At 39.9% G+C, this 16,270-nt stretch overlaps 1 long non-coding RNA gene across 2 annotated transcripts; it reads left to right on the top strand.

The window, feature by feature from the left end:
• The first annotated feature begins 1,152 nt into the window (after positions 1 to 1,152).
• On the top strand, positions 1,153 to 10,806 carry LOC311079034. 2 transcript variants are annotated; one of them, XR_014605327.1, is made up of 3 exons: positions 1,153 to 1,211; positions 2,446 to 2,730; positions 9,853 to 10,806. It is a non-coding gene; the product is annotated as an uncharacterized lncRNA (long non-coding RNA). The 2 variants fall into 2 exon arrangements; XR_014605328.1 differs by having other exon boundaries at positions 1,165 to 1,192; positions 9,853 to 10,792.
• The last annotated feature ends 5,464 nt before the right edge of the window (positions 10,807 to 16,270 follow it).

Genomic DNA, 16,270 nt, shown 5'->3' with positions numbered 1-16,270 from the left:
AAAAAAATGCTTTATTTGTCAGAATTCTGACTTTTTTTCTCGCAATTCTGACTTTATAACACGCAATTGCGACTTTATTTCACGCAATTCTGACATTATATCTCGCAATTCTGAGAAATAAAGTCAGAATTGCGAGATGTAAACTCGCAATTGTGAGATAAAAAGTCGCAATTATCTCTTAAAATGTTTTATTCTGTGGCGGAAACAAGCTTCCATACAATACAGATTACCACAGTGATATTTTACCATCCGATTTTGCTGTGGAAAGATTCCTGCTTTTGGGGTTATTCATCGCCTGTTGAAAGTACCTTGTTGATGCTTTTACATTAAATGTCCTTCTAATGTTCAATGTTCAAGGATGAGTAGTATAATGTAAGAGCTAGTCTTTCACTGATTGTTTACAGCTTAACAGAAGTTACACCCATAATTTATGAGACATAGAGAGCCTATGTCCCGCCCCTTCCGCTTCCGGCTCATGGGACCTTATTTCGTAAAAAATATGTATGGAAGTCAATGGCGAGAGACAACTTATCTTTTTATTCCGTCTGAACTGTGCCCTGAATTACACATATGATGTTTGTCAATTTAAAAGATAATTATGAAAGTCAAGAAAGTCGCAGTTTTGTCATAAAACGGAAGAGTAACATTTAGTTTTATGTGAAAATCGCTCAATGAACTACATCTCCCGGGAAGCAAAACAACAAGCAAGATCCGTTGCTCGTATGCGTGCAGTCTGATACAAAACACTCAGGCATGACGGTGTCTATAACGTAAGACTATAAGAAAATGACAGACGTTAGCTTCAGTAAAGTTAGCTTCATACCTTTTCTCTCAATGAATGAAGCTAACTTTACTGAAGCTAACGTCTGTCATTTTCTTATTTTCTTATTACGTATTTTCACAGTCTTATACCTCAACAGTTTTACATCAAACTGTGACTTTCTTGACTTTAAAAGGTATATTTTAAATTGACAAACATCATATGTGTAATTCAGCTTACAATTCAAATGAGATCAAAATATTTGTTGTCTCTCGCCATTGACTACCATACAATATTTTTCCGAAAAAAGGTCCCATGGTGATCAACCGGAAGGGGAGGGACTTCTATAGGAATAAGGTGGATATGCTAAAACGGCTTTCCATTGGTTAGCCGTCTCTTCCGTCATTGAGTTTCAGCGTCTAGTCTTCTGAGGTGAGGAGAGCAGTTCACGGTATTTCTCATATTTACACAACCATCACACACACTTTATACAGTTTGATTAAGCGACAGACTCATTTCTGTATTGTTTTCATCGATCACAGCGATACTTGTGCGTCTTTTCTGGCGTCTTCCTTCTGAAATAAACATTTAGTGCAGCAGCAGCGAGCATGAGGAGAATATGTTGAGTTCATTCAGACCTGAGCGAGTTTGTGTTCGTGTGTGTGATTGTCTCGATGTTTGCAGTGAGAACTGTTACTGAATGTCAAGTTAAAGTTTGAGATCTGTGAGGGGACTCGATGGGAAACGATCTCAAGTGTTATACTGATAAGTTACTTTACGTTGAGCCTATACTGAGCAACGTCAGACATCTAAATCAACTCTTAAATGTTAATATTGTAAATAAATAGTGTTTTACTCTTGGAACAATATTGCTTTGTGATTTCTTGCGTTATTGCTTGTCTCTTTATGGTGACTCGCTTAATTTAGTCCTAATTTGTAAGTTGCTTTGGACAAAAGCGTCTGCTAAATGACTAAATGTAAATGTGATGCTATTTATTTTTAAACGTTGTATGATCATTGTCCGTTTTAGCGCACATACAATTTAATATTTTAATGATTTAAGTAGCTACGTTATATTAAGTATGTTATATTGTGAGATATATTTCAGTAGAGCAGTTTTACAGGCTTTTATCGTGTATCCTGACTCAAATAATGTGTTTCTAACAGCAAACACTCAGAATAAAGTGAGATGATCTGCTGATGATCCTGAATGGCTTGTTGAATGAGTGTTGATAGTCTGAGGCTCATCAATATTAACAGATCTGCTGAAAACACTCTTTATTTCATGACAATAGTTCCTGTTTTCACCTCATTTATTATGCTGATGTCTTCAGATCTCCTGTAAATTGACACTTAAAGCTCATTTCATTGGTGTCAGCAGACTGAGGGTATTTGTTGGCTACTATATGTACCTTTATTTCTGTGTTTATGATTTTAACTGTTTTTCTTACCATTTATTTATATTTGGAAGAATTTCAATTATTTATATTATTTTCTATATTTCTAGATAACTGTATTTTAATGAAGAAGCAAATTAATGTTAGGGTTAGCAATAAAAATAATAAACATAATTAATTCAAATCAAATACTGTGTATGATGAATAGATAGACAGACATAATGATAAATGCTTAGTGTCATTTATTATAAAAACAAACTCAGTGATTTATATTTTTGATTTTGGCAGATCAGCTCCTCCCACAGTAATTCATCATCAGAGAAGCTCCTCCTACTGCAGTCACATCATCAGTGAAGCTCCTCCCACTGTAGTTCATCATCAGGGAAGCTCCTCCCACTGCAATTCTCCAATAAATGCTGTAAATTCCCATCAGCTACAAGTGAAGATGAGCATCAGAGCATCAGGAAGAGCTGAAATCTGCAAGGACTGAGTTTATTAAAGAGGACAGTGAGAACATGAGTGATCCAGAACCCTGCAGAATGAAACACACTGAAGATCCTGAAGAACAAAGAGGTTGGTGTTTATTCTTCATTCATTCATGATGCTGAAGAACATTCATGTTAGAAACATTCAAGCACTTTTAGATAAACAGTTCAACTATGAAACGGTACAGAATGTTCTGAGTTTTCTTCAACAAATGGTCAGTAAAGGGAGGTTTGAGACATTTTTATATTGATTGTCAATATCAGATCAGGCTAAATACTATTTTAACTGTTTTATTTTACATTTATTTTATATCTGGTTCTCAAGTAGCAACAACGCTAACAGAAGTTTAGTCATTTTTAACATAGTTTTCAAAATATATATTTTTAGGAATAGTCAGTAAACACCAAGTTACTGATAAAGTTGTATTTGTCAAATATCATACAAGTTGTTCATAGTTATAGAGATTCTTCTTACAGTAACTTTGGTAACAGGGTTGATGAACACAGTCAATGCTACAGTTTGTGTAAAAACTGAGACAATGAACAGATTATTTTCTTGTCTTCCCATCATGCAGTAGAAAGAGCCCAGATGATGTCACTTCCTGTGTGTCACAGTTTTAAGAAATGCTGTTTTAAAAGGAGGAAAATCATGTCAGGAGTAACAGGGTTGAGTGAAACATGTAAGACACAGATACTGATAATAAAAATAGTTAATTTAAAGCCAGTTAAAGTTATGGCCACTCTACACTTTGAGCTTGTGAAGTTTCTACAGTCACTGCAACGGCCGTGAAATGACGGAAATAAATTTAACATATAATAATAACATATAAGTTCAACATATAACAAATAATAATAATTCAAAAATAAAAAATAAACAATCCACTCCACTTGAATGCTGAACGCGTGTGTTATATCTCACAGGGTAATTCACTTGAGCTTGTGTTTCTGGTGTCCCACTTTCACATGCGCATGAATGGAAGTCAGTGCAAGGAAAAGTCTAGTGTGAACGGCCATTAATAATTAAAACGGTTTTAGTAAAATAAATATCAATATATCATATGTTTCTGGTGTCCCACTTTCACATGCGCATGAATGGAAGTCGAAAATGGCAGTATAGTGTATTTTAATGTTAAAGGAACCGTATGTAAGATTGTGGCCAAAACTGGTACTGCAATCACTTTCAAATTACTGTAGAGCAGTGTATCCCCTCCCCCTCAGTGGCGCCTCCAAGGGGGGGCCAGGGGGGCCACGGCCACCCCCAAAATGACACTGGCCACCCCATTGGCCCCCCCAACCAGAAAGAGTGGAGTTTTTAGTATAGTGATTTTATTTTATAAATTAACATAGACATTAATGAAACTCTATATTAAAAAATTAAAATAATAAACTTGTATTATATGAACTGTATAATACGCTCTCAACCCCTCCCCCTCTTTACGTGCATTGCGGCAACTTCGCGCACTTACACGTGCAGCCGCCATAGCCGCAATACCGCGAAGCATGCAGCACATGGAAAAAAGGGTAACAGAGGTAACTGGAAAAAAAAAAAAAAAAAAATTACACTGCCTAAGTAGCTTCTCTGCAGGGACAGCACCAGAGAATTTTTAACGCATGTGCTGAGTGGGTGCTAGACGGTGCTAGATCATTGACGGGGAGCTGCGCAAAACTTGGCCACTAAATATTTAATATTCAGTTATCACAATTAAAGTTTTAATTTTATTAAATTGAACAAGTGCAACATTCAGCATTCAATCAAATAGGCCTATTCTAAAAGATGTAGGCTATTATTAGGGGAGAGGCGGGACGATTGAAACGCGGGACGGATGAAACAGAGATTTCCTTGAAAACCACTCACGTCATGTACGTCAAATTTCGTCAGCACGTACAGCACGCAATGCCTAACATACCCGCGAAAACATTTCTTCTTTACGTCGTGTCGTTTTGGAGTTAAAGCCGCAAAGCTGTTTTTGAATGCGGTGAGTGAATTATTTTGTGCGGTACTTTTTTTGGACTGACAAGTTGGATTTATTGTTTCATGTGCCATTGTAATGATAATACGGCAGGTGTATTAGTACTGCAACACACCCTTAAGTGGGCAATATCAGAGTTTTTTAGTTTGAGAGCAATAGAGGTTTAAATGACAGGATGCGCTGTCGGGACGGTTGAAACACCCCGACCGCGCGTCCTGCACGTTAAACCTGGTCATAGCCTATACTGTTCATAGATTCATATACTGTTTCTAGACTTGTGTTTCTTTTAATGCAAATTAATTTTCAATTACGCAACACATGCTATCTCTGTAATTATCATAAATTGTCCAATCTTTAATATTCAATAAATTTCATTTATCGTCTTCTGGTTGGCCTCGTTTTCTTCATGATAACAGGCTATTCAACTAGCAAACACTCAATATGACTCAAGGAAGAAATGTAAGAAAATTAATTGTAAACTGATTTGTCTGTCTTCGTCAAAATAGCCTGTTAGAAAGATTACAAAATGCGCATAGGCTTATTGCCTATTGTTTATTGGGCGACAGAACAAAAATGGTTAATATGAACCTTTAAATGAAAATAAATTACAAAATATGTTTGTAACAATATGAACATAAGTTACTTGTCAGGTGTTGTTCACAAAAATAAGCATTAGATGAATAGTTGCCATTTAAACTGTTATGTTTTTCATCCGTCCCACCCCTGTGTTTCAACCGTCCCGCACAGGCGGGACGATTGAAACAAAGCACAACTCCCGTTCAAAGTCATATTTTACTTAAATCATTCTATATTTGTACCGAATAACACATGATACTAAGAGAACACATATGTGAGTTGTTAATCACAAAAAAATAAAAAATCTATCTGTAGGGATGTCCCGATCCGATCACATGATCGGAAATCGGGCCCGATCACGTGTTTTCAGACTCGATCGGAATCGGACGTTACCTCCCGATCAGGACTCGGATATATATATTCTCATTATTTTTTAACACATCAATATTTATGCGGTGGCACAGAGTTACGCCGGTTTCACACTGCACGCGTTAGTAAGCAGCGCAGGAGCAGTGCGTATGGTGAGCAGGAGCAGGACACGTGCGTTTTGCTTTCACACTGGCAGCGTTTGTCACGCGCGGCTGAACCGCGGGTTGTGTAGTAGGCTACAGAGTCAGACAGAGTACTCCATAATGGATAAGTTGGCATTGCTTTTTTTCGTTTTCAAATACATTTAAGAGAAAAGACTTGTCAAGAAGCTTATTTTATTAATAATTTCATTTATATAACTTTTGTTTCATCTTTGATTTTATTGTTATGGCAACAAGTTTGTTTTTGGACATTTGTTTTCTTTTTAAATTGCTGTTGGTCATTTGATTGACTTTTTAAAACACAATAGATATCATCAATGCACTTTTTGGATAAAACTGTGGTGTATTTTGGCCATGATCAATGTATTATCACTTTAATTCAGCAAAAGCGGCGCAGCAAAAATAGACTCGGCGCCGAAACGATCGCGGCACTTCTGCTCTGCTCTGCTCTGCTATACGCACTGCCGCGCCGCCTCTGCGCGCGGTGTGAATGCTCTAAAGCCTGGTTTAATCTGGTAACATGGGCGGCGAAAAAAAATACGCACTGCACGCTCTGCTAACAGTGCAGTGTGAAACCGGTGTAAGAGTTAGGAGTGCAGTTCCTAAAAGCACATTACTGGCTTTGCAAACACTGTAGCACTTTTATTTTTTATTTGTTTACATGCCTGCCGGGTATTTTAAGTTGAGGTGCTATTTGTTTATATATTAGACTTTTTTTTATATTTACTGTTGCACTAAAGTCCAAAAGTGAAGAATTTATGTATTACTTGATTGTTCAAGCTACCTCACAGAAGTGCTCTGTTTGTTAACAGAGTTGTTGAATGTTAAAATAAGGTGAATTAAATAAAAAATAAGGAACATCCTGGATCTCTTTTTTCGCTCTTCTTTATTCTTTTTTTATGTATTAAGTATCGGATCGGGACTCGGTATCGGCAGATACTCAAAATCAAATGACTCGGACTCGGACTCGAGGGCAAAAAAACCTGATCGGGACATCCCTATCTATCTGTAACCTTATCTTAGAAAACGACATTTATCTGAAAAGTGTTTCAACTGTCCCGCCTCTCCCCTAATAATAATAATGTTAATGTTATTAATGTTATTTCAACACAATATCTCGTTATTTCGAAATAATATGTGTGCCTGCATCTGTAAATCCGGTGACGCGTGTATTGATTTTTATTAATAAACAAGTGTTTTCTCTAAAAGTGTCGACTCGGCTGCAAAGATGAAGTTGACGATCGCCATCTCCGTGTGAACGCGCCTATAGAGAGAAATGCACATAAATAGGCCTAATAGGTTACATAATCAGAGAGTAGCCTTTTTCTTTTTTCGTTTTGAATTATTTCGTTTTAAGACATTTCAAGCTTTGTGTATTTGATGTATGATGCACTGAGTTTCGTTAAGTTAGGATGTGCTCTAGTTCACGTGCAATGCAAGTGAGCACGTGGGCGCCTCCGTTATATTTGTTTCGTAGCCTATTCATTAAATAAAGGCAATTGGTTGATGAAAAATTGATTAAAATTAAGATACAATTTATACAAAACGAAATTCACTTTAAAGAAAGGCTTTCTACAAAACAACTTCAACTTAAACGGTCAAAATCATGTCTGACCCGCTCCATGTCTCATATTGCACATCCTATCCTACTCGGTCTTGCTGTTCACTTTTCATAAATCAACATGAATGGAAAAAAATAGCATTATAATATTTTAACAAATATGAAACTAAATGCGCTTTTTTAATGGCTACAACAGTCTGTTGTAGCCATTAAAAAAGCGCATTTAGTTTCATATTTGTTAAAATATGAAAACAGTATAGTAGGCCTACATACTCTGTATTTGTACAAATTTCTGCACATTAATTTAATTCTTAATTTTGCACAAGTTGAAAGGCATTTGTTCAAATCAAGTTCACGGATAATTGCGCGTGCATTTATTAATCATTATGATACTAAAATCCTAACAAATAGGCTATGTACAAAAAATCAGATGAGCCCATAATATGAACGCATTTACACGTTAAGCATTTTCCTCCCACAGAAAACCATTATAAGAACGCTTAATGTGGCAGATTAGAATGTCCCCTTATTGTGTCGAAATAACGAGCTATTATATCATACTAGGCTACTGTGTCCACCGTGGTCTCCTTTTTGATCAGCGGAAACGATTTTTGCTTGTTTGGGATCTGACTGTCCAGCGTATTTGAAAAAGTTAAGCAAACTTTCCTGTCTTTTTGACATTTTTCCTCTGAGTGAAACAATCGAGGCTAACAGCAATCTCAACTCGTACAACAAGCGCGCAAGTCATGTGTCAAAAACATTGAACACTACACAAACAGTCATTATATTTTTTTTAATTTAGGCAATTAATTTTAGTGACACAGGAGGTGCCGGATCCAATAAAAAAGGTTCCGGATCCAATGGCGGAGGTGACGGAACATGTTCCGGCTCAAATTAAGACCTGGGGTGCGTTTCCCGAAAGCATCGTTGGCCAACTATGGTCGCAAGTTCATCGCAATGTCCATTGAACTCTATTGGTAACGACGGAACTTGCGACCATAGTTGACTAACGATGCTTTCGGGAAACGCACCCCAGGTCTGCGTTCAGCCCCGACAAAACGTTGCACAACGTTTTTTAAACAGAAATGGTGATGCGTTGAACACACTGTTCTGATGACGCAAGAGTTGCCACTATGGCAGCTGAGAAGGCCATTCTTTGTGTTCTTTATGAAGAATTTTCTGAGCCTGATGAAGTCGGTATAAATATGTGTTTAATACTACAAAATATGCCTGATGTTACAGTTACTGCACTTGCCGCCCAGAACAAAAGAGAACATCCCAGTCGAGTGAAGGGATTGCTGAAACTGAAATGGAAGCACACATCTTACCTAATTCAGACTAAAACACATCTATTTAGCCTCACATACTGACTTTATTTGTAGTTCATACTGTTTTAATACCCTGTATTTTCTTTCTCATTTTTAGGAAAAGCACTTAATTACCATTGTTTATTTCTATACCAAATGTCATACACTTGCAATGAAGCTAAAAATATAAACAACAACATCATTATGTTGATATCCTATATTTTTACAATAAAACTTACGACAAACATGTCTTCTAATATCCTCAGTTGTTGTGTATACCGAGCTGCATCGAACACATTTGTAAATTACTTTCCTTGAACCCATTGTGCGAGTTCACTTTAATACCGCGTGCTTTATATACATGTTGCTGCTGATTGGACTGCAGTTCTGACACACCCACCAAACAAGAGAAAACGTATCTCAAACCCCGTTGCACACCGGTGCACGCCGTTTCCAGGAAACATGACGTTCAACCCGAAAACCGTAGCAAAAAGTTGCGCACCGTTTTGAACTTGAACGTGCCCCTGGTATTGTGCCACCCTAACATTTTTGCTGGCCCCTTTCGGCCACCCTATGAAAAAAATCCTGGAGGCGCCACTGCTCCCCCTCCCCCCTGACTCGAGGTTGCCAGATAGGCTGCAGGATCCAGCAGGAACGTAGGCTGATACAAGGAGCTGCAGCTGGGGTAACTAGAGCAGAGCTGGCAACCCGGATGCCGAAACACTACTGACTTCGTGATTGGTAGATAGGTGGAGGGTGGCGCTTCAGGCCAAAACACAAGATGACAACATCAACATCAGTTGAGGGCTGCAAGTATCACTTTTAAATGACAATATCCTGGCCGGACTACTGTTGTCAGTGATATAAGTATTTGAAATGAACATGATTTCTTAATGTCTAGTGACACATCAGGGCCATTTTATGATTAATTGAAATACATTTCTTACATACGGTTCCTTTAATATCATGTAAGATAATTGTCATTTATCAAATATATTCAATAGTTCTTGCTAAAGAAACATGGGATTCGTGCCTATAATGTTTTAAAGATAATAATTGGAAGATAAATTTACCTCGTTCATGGAAAGTTTCAAGGACATATGATCAATTTATAAAAAGGCATCAAATTATCATATTTTATAGCAGTTGTCTACTTTCTACTATTACATCAGAGCTCACTTTCATGTCCTTTCACTTCATATTTCTCTCTTTAAGTTATTTTGATGTACTGAAAATGAAATGTAATATTTGTTTCTTTCCTGTCAGACCCGATGGAAGAGAGCGAGGAGAGTGAAGAACTGAGTGAAGTGGAGGAGGAACATCATGTCAAACCTGGAGAAGAACCTTTGAGTCGCTCAAAGACTAAAAATATTTTTTTCAAGAAAAGAAAAGACAAGAAATCTTTCACCTGCACTCAGTGTGGAAGGAGCTTCATAACCAAACATAGTCTTAATCAGCACCTGAGAATTCACACCGGAGAGAAGCCGTTCTCATGTGATCAATGTGGGAAGAGTTTCAGTCAATCATCATCCCTTAAGAAACACATGAGAATTCACACTGGAGAGAAGCCGTTCTCATGTGATCAGTGCGGCAAAACATTTTCTAGTTCATCAAACCTGAAGACACACCTGACAATTCATTCGAAGGAGAAGCCGCATTCATGTTCTGTGTGTGGAAAGAGTTTTTCACAGCTGCAACATTTTTATACACATCAGAAAATACACACTGGTGTGAGAGAGTACATGTGCTTTGAGTGTGAGAAGACTTTTACTACAGCGAACAATTTAAAACGGCACCAGAGAATTCACACTGGAGAAAAACCTTACAAGTGTTCACACTGTGACAAGAGATTCAGTGACTCATCAAATCTGAGATCACATGAGAGGATCCACACTGGAGAGAAGCCGCACACGTGTGATCAGTGCGGGAAGAGTTTCTCTTTTAAAACTCACTTGAATCTACATAAGAAGATCCATGCAGTGGAGAAACCACTTAAGCACAGTCTGAGATCACGGTGAGTAGTTTATTTTCATGTGCTGAGCAGTCAAAGTCTCTTCTGTGTAAGTTAGACACACATCACCCTATAGCCAAATCTCTCCTCTCCACCTATAGCCGGTGTGTGGTGAGCACAGGACACTTTGTTGATTGATTGATAGATATATATTAACTTGTGTTCAACTGGTCATGAAAAATGAATATTAATAAAATAAATCAAGCCACAATGTCTTACTTTTTTTATAGATTTTTATTCAAAAATATTAATTTCTCTGCTGTGGAAGGATTAGCCTATTTTTTTTTTACAGATGATTTCTCCAGCCTTTGAAAAAATCCTCTCACAAGGGACAATTGTTGCTGGCATGCAAATATTTTTTTTAGCAAGGACATAGAAATGAGGAAAGATTACTGCTCTCTCATTCCAGTAGTGGAGTTATGGGCAAAAATGCATCGTTGAGGTATTTTTTCACTTCCACCGTGGTATCAGCTGTAGCATTGTGTATTAGGGATCGACCGATATGGATTTTTTAGTGCCGATGCCGATACCGATTTTTTTTCATCAGCCTTAAGCCTGGCTCACACTACAGGAGTTTTAGGCCGATTTATGCCCGATTTCCCCCTCCCGAGAATCTGAGAAAAAATCTTGTCGAGGACCTTGATCGGTTCCGATGTTCGGCGCAGATTATCTGGTAATGTGAGGCGTTCACAGATCGAATCTTGCACCTCCCGATCTGCTCTCGCACAAATCGGGCTCGCCCCGATCATATCAAACATGTTTGATATTTAAGATTTTAAATCGGGATGAGCAAGTCTGTGATTACGTCAGTGCTGTCAAAAAGACAGCAGGGCTGTCGTGCTGAAGGAATTTCCCTTGAGATAATTTTGAATGACTCAACTCGATATGCGTTTTTATCTCCATTTATTTATTCGTCGAAATAACGATAGTAGCCTATATTATGTTAACATTATTAGCCTAATAATAATAAATCTTTAATCAGTATTTAATTGAATGCTGAATGTTGTGCTTTGTCAATTTAATAAAATGAATACTTTAATTGTGACAATTAAAATGATTGAATATTAAATATTAAGTGGCCAATTTTTGTAATAGTATTTATTTGCTATATATCTAGCACCCCCTCAGCACCTGCGTTAAAAAAATATCTGGCACCGCCCCTGGTTATAACGGCCCACGTATTAAAAAAATGGTCGGTTTTAAATCGGGCTCGGGCTCATAATTACAGTTATGTTAATGTGTTGTGTCGGGCCGGGCCCGGACACAATGTGCATGGGCTCGGGTAGGGTCGGGCTTGATTTTTTTGGGCCCGATCTAAGCTCTTAACTCAAAGTACCGGTAGGTTCAAAGTCTCTGTGCGTGTGTATGTGCGTGCGTGCGTGTGTGTGTCTCATGGCAATGCATATCCCATACGTTTCCATGCTTTTCCACTTCAGATTTGCTGCGTGAGATCGCGTGAGATCACGTGAGGCGCTTCCCCTGGCACGATAATCTTAATAACATTTTGTAGTGTGTGGTGCACCGCGATTTTCAAACCTTGCAGTGTGAGCATGTTTAAGATTTGGGGGAAGAAAATCTGCAAAGATTCTCCTTAAGTGTGTGCTGCAACCAGATTTCAAAATCGGTTAGGATTTTAAAACTCCTGTAGTGTGAGCCAGGCATTAGCCGATGACCGATACGGGTTGCCGATTTTCTTGGGCCGATATTTGGAGCCGATACTGCTTTTGCTCACTCAGTTTACATCATAAAAATGACATGTATATAATATATAATGATAACAACTGTTACAAGTCTCAATTAAGAAAGGAACATTTATTGAACTTAAAAAAAAAACAATATTTGACAAATATTAAAAAAAAGTTCAGTGCTGAAAATACTGAAAATAAATATTTAAGCATAATTCAAATTCTGAAAATAAATTCTGAATATAAATATTTAAGCATAATAAAATAATTTGACTGGAACATGTTATTCTGTGTAGTTGTCTGATCTATGTAATCGTGATCTCCATTTTAAACAAAACAAAAACGATTTTAAACCAAATAGATTCTAAGTTTATTATGAATTAGGGATCGCGTCTAAAACGTGTGGAAAGCACGGCCGCGCCGCTTCTACAAGCGCTTGCGTCTGTTGTTGCTATGCAAACATGAACTGCTCTCTCCATGATGACGAGGAAGTAAGGATTAATTTATTTCCTGCCCTTTACGACTACATATATTTATGGAGATGAGAAATAAAAACCCGCCCTGTCCAGCTATGATCCGCTGTTCGACCGAGCTTTCGATGTTGTCATGGAAAGGTCAGTTGTTTTTTGTCACATGACCTGCGTGCGCTTGCGGCATTCAAGTTTAGATGTTTTCATCTCACCACGGCATAGGAGCGCCTGGACAAACCGTTTATATTGTCTATGGGACAAACCGTTTATATACTGTCTATGGAACAAACGAGCGCGCTGCATCGCGTGCGTGTCACAACCGCGTCACTTCTTTTATGAGCACGCGTCCAAACGTCAGCCAGGTAGTCGCTGAATAAAACTCCCACAAATATAACGGAATCACCGAACAACGTCGGCATTATTTAATCCTATGACCAGTGTTTGTAACAGCTGCCTTATGCATATGGATAGCCTCAAACTTAGCTATTTGCAGCTCCCTAAATACAATGAGAAGCAGTTTTATAGATGAGGCATTCGCGTTTTCCATTTGGACCCACAAACTTGCTTAGCTATAGTTGCACGCACATATAGAGCAACGTGTTTCCACTTTCAAAGTGTATTTCAGCTAAGTCAAACAGTTAAAAAGATGTTTTGAAATTTTAAAACTAACCGTTGTCTTGAAGAGGCTTCCAGCACTCTGCTAATGAGGGGCAGTGCATGGGCTGCACGTGAACTGCAGCGTCTCCAGCAACACAGAGCTGCCTGCGGACGCCTGTCTGTAATTAATGCCGGGAAAAAAACTATCGGCGAACGCAGCAGCCGCATATCGGCCGATGCCGATACACGTCAAACCCGCAAATATCGGCCCGATTTATCGGCCGACCGATATATCGGTCGATCACTATTGTGTATCATCTGGGTTTCACGGATACGATTACCAAAAAATGTTCCCATAAACTGTCCTGTGTTGATGTTGATGATGATGGGTCTGATGTTGACATTTGTGGCTCTGAATGAAAATGAAAACAGCATTTAGTTACAAATCCAAATAAATGACATGAATCAGATAACATAACATAACATAACATAACATAACACAGACTGAAACTGCTCACCAGGGGCCTGTTTCAATAAGGAGGTTCAACCAACTCTGAGTTAAAACTTGAACTCTGAGTTGACTTACCCTGAGATGGGAAACTCTGAGTTTTTGGTTTCAGAACAGCTGAAATGAGTTAGTTCAATCAACTCTGAGTTGACTGACTCGGAGTTTAACGCGTGCACCACAACTATAAAAAGCCATTATCAATGGAGCGCAGATATTACGAGTCACCATGGCAACAGCGCCAGACAAAAAGAGGTCTTCATATTTCTTCACATTTTAATTACTGTTATACAGTGATGGGTGTTATTAATTACCAAGTAATATAAATACTGTAATTTAATTAAAGGGATTACTCTTAATTCTTCTGTAATTTAAAGTTAAATCTGATGTAATTGCATTAGACTATAGAACAATTCTGTATAGGCTATTTAACATACATTTTTAAAAGTTATATTTTTAATGTAACCTTCTCCCTCTACACACTTTGGTCAATGCAATAATAATTCATGCAACTGTATGTTGTTTATTTGAAAGCATTAAAAGTGCTGTTCTTTGTCTCTCCTTGTATTGTTCAAGTGTTTAAGGTTGATATGGGATTTAGTAATAAGTAGACCAATAATTTCTAAAGACAGTCATTATTACATTAATATAATTACACTGTTGAAGATGTCATTTGTAGTTAGTAATACAAGTAACTTGCTTAAACTGTTATAATATCAGAGGTGAAACTGGAAGAACAGTATTGTGACGATGTGGCTGAAGCAGAAGCAGAATCCAAGTGCAGCAGAATTTATTAAAGTAACTAAAAAGATAAACAAACTCAGACAGAGACTCGGGAACGGTAACAGGAACAGCCAACATACAACATCAAAGTGCTACAGCAAACTGTAAGACATACAAGAACTCACAAAGACAAGGCTGAAACACAGGGTTTAAATAATCAGGGACAAACGAGCTAGACAAGATAACAAGGGGGCGTGGTAAATCAGAGACACCTGGGGATACTAATAAACTAGAAAAACTACAAAGGACTAAAACATGACACAGAACAGGAAATAACTAAAGTCCACACAAGAAACAACACCCACACCGTGACATTACCCCCTCCCTACGGAGCGGCTACCAGACGCTCCATTAGACCAGAGTGGGACGGGAGGGGCAGTCCATCTGGCGACCAGGGCGGAGACGACCCCTCGGGCGGCCAGGGCGGAGACGACCCCTCGGGCGGCCAGGGCGGAGACGACCCTTCGGGCGGCCAGGGCGGAGACGACCCTTCGGGCGGACAGGGAGGGCGGCCAAGGCTCAGGAACTGGAACAGACACCACCGGTTCAGGAACTGGAACTGGCACCAACGGCTCAGGCACTGGAACTGGCACCACCGGCTCAGGCACTGGAACTGGCACCACCGGCTCAGGCACTCGAACTGGCACCACCGGCTCAGGCACCACCGGCTCAGGCACTGGAACTGGCAGCACTGGAACTGGCACCACCGGCTCGGGCACTGGAACTGACACCACCGGCCCAGGAACAGGAACAGACATCACCGGCTCAGGAACAGACACCACCGGCTCAGGAACAGGAACAGACACCACCGACTCAGGAACAGACACCACCGCCCAGGAACAGACACCCCGGCCCAGGAACAGACACCAACGGCCCAGGAACAGACACCACCGGCCCAGGAACAGACACCACCGGCCCAGGAACAGACACCACCAGCTCAAGTGTGTGCGTAGCCCACACACACCACATGGCTGTGGCCATAATGGCCAGTGTCACGGTCACGGAGGGCTCAGGAACAGACACCACCGGCTCAGGAACAGACACCACCGGCTCAGGAACAGACACAGGCACCGGCTCAGGAACAGACACAGGCACTGGCTCAGGAACAGACACAGGCACCGGCTCAGGAACAGACACAGGCACCGGCCCAGCGTTCATCTTGTCCGAAGACACAGGCTCGACGACGGCCATCTTGTCCGGAGACACAGGCTCGGCGGCAGCCATCTTGCCCTGAAACACAGGCTCGGCGGCGGCCATCCTGTCCGGAAACACAGACTCGGCGGTGGCCATCTTGTCCGAAGACACAGGCTCAGCAGACGTGACGTGAACAGGCTCGGAGGTGGCCATCTTGTCCGAAGACACAGGCTCGGCAGGCGTGACGTAAACAGGCTCGGCTGTGGCCATCCTGTCGGAAGACACAGGCTCAGACACAGACGTGACGTGAACATTCCTGGGAATTTCTAGGATCTTGAATAGCGTCGAAAAATAATCCAACAACGTTTCAGCAGGCTTCTTGTCAGGGGACACAGGCTTTGCGGCGGCCATCTTGTCCGGTGACACAGGCTCGGCAAACGTGACGTGAACAGTCTCTGGCTGGGCAGACGTGACGTGAACAGTCTCTGGCTGGGCAGAC

The sequence above is a fragment of the Abramis brama genome (genome assembly GCF_963993115.1).
Source record: "Abramis brama genome assembly, chromosome: 1".
Taxonomy (NCBI): domain Eukaryota; kingdom Metazoa; phylum Chordata; class Actinopteri; order Cypriniformes; family Leuciscidae; genus Abramis; species Abramis brama.
The sequence above is the reverse complement of the archived record's forward strand: the minus strand, read 5'-3'. Positions and strand labels throughout refer to the sequence as shown.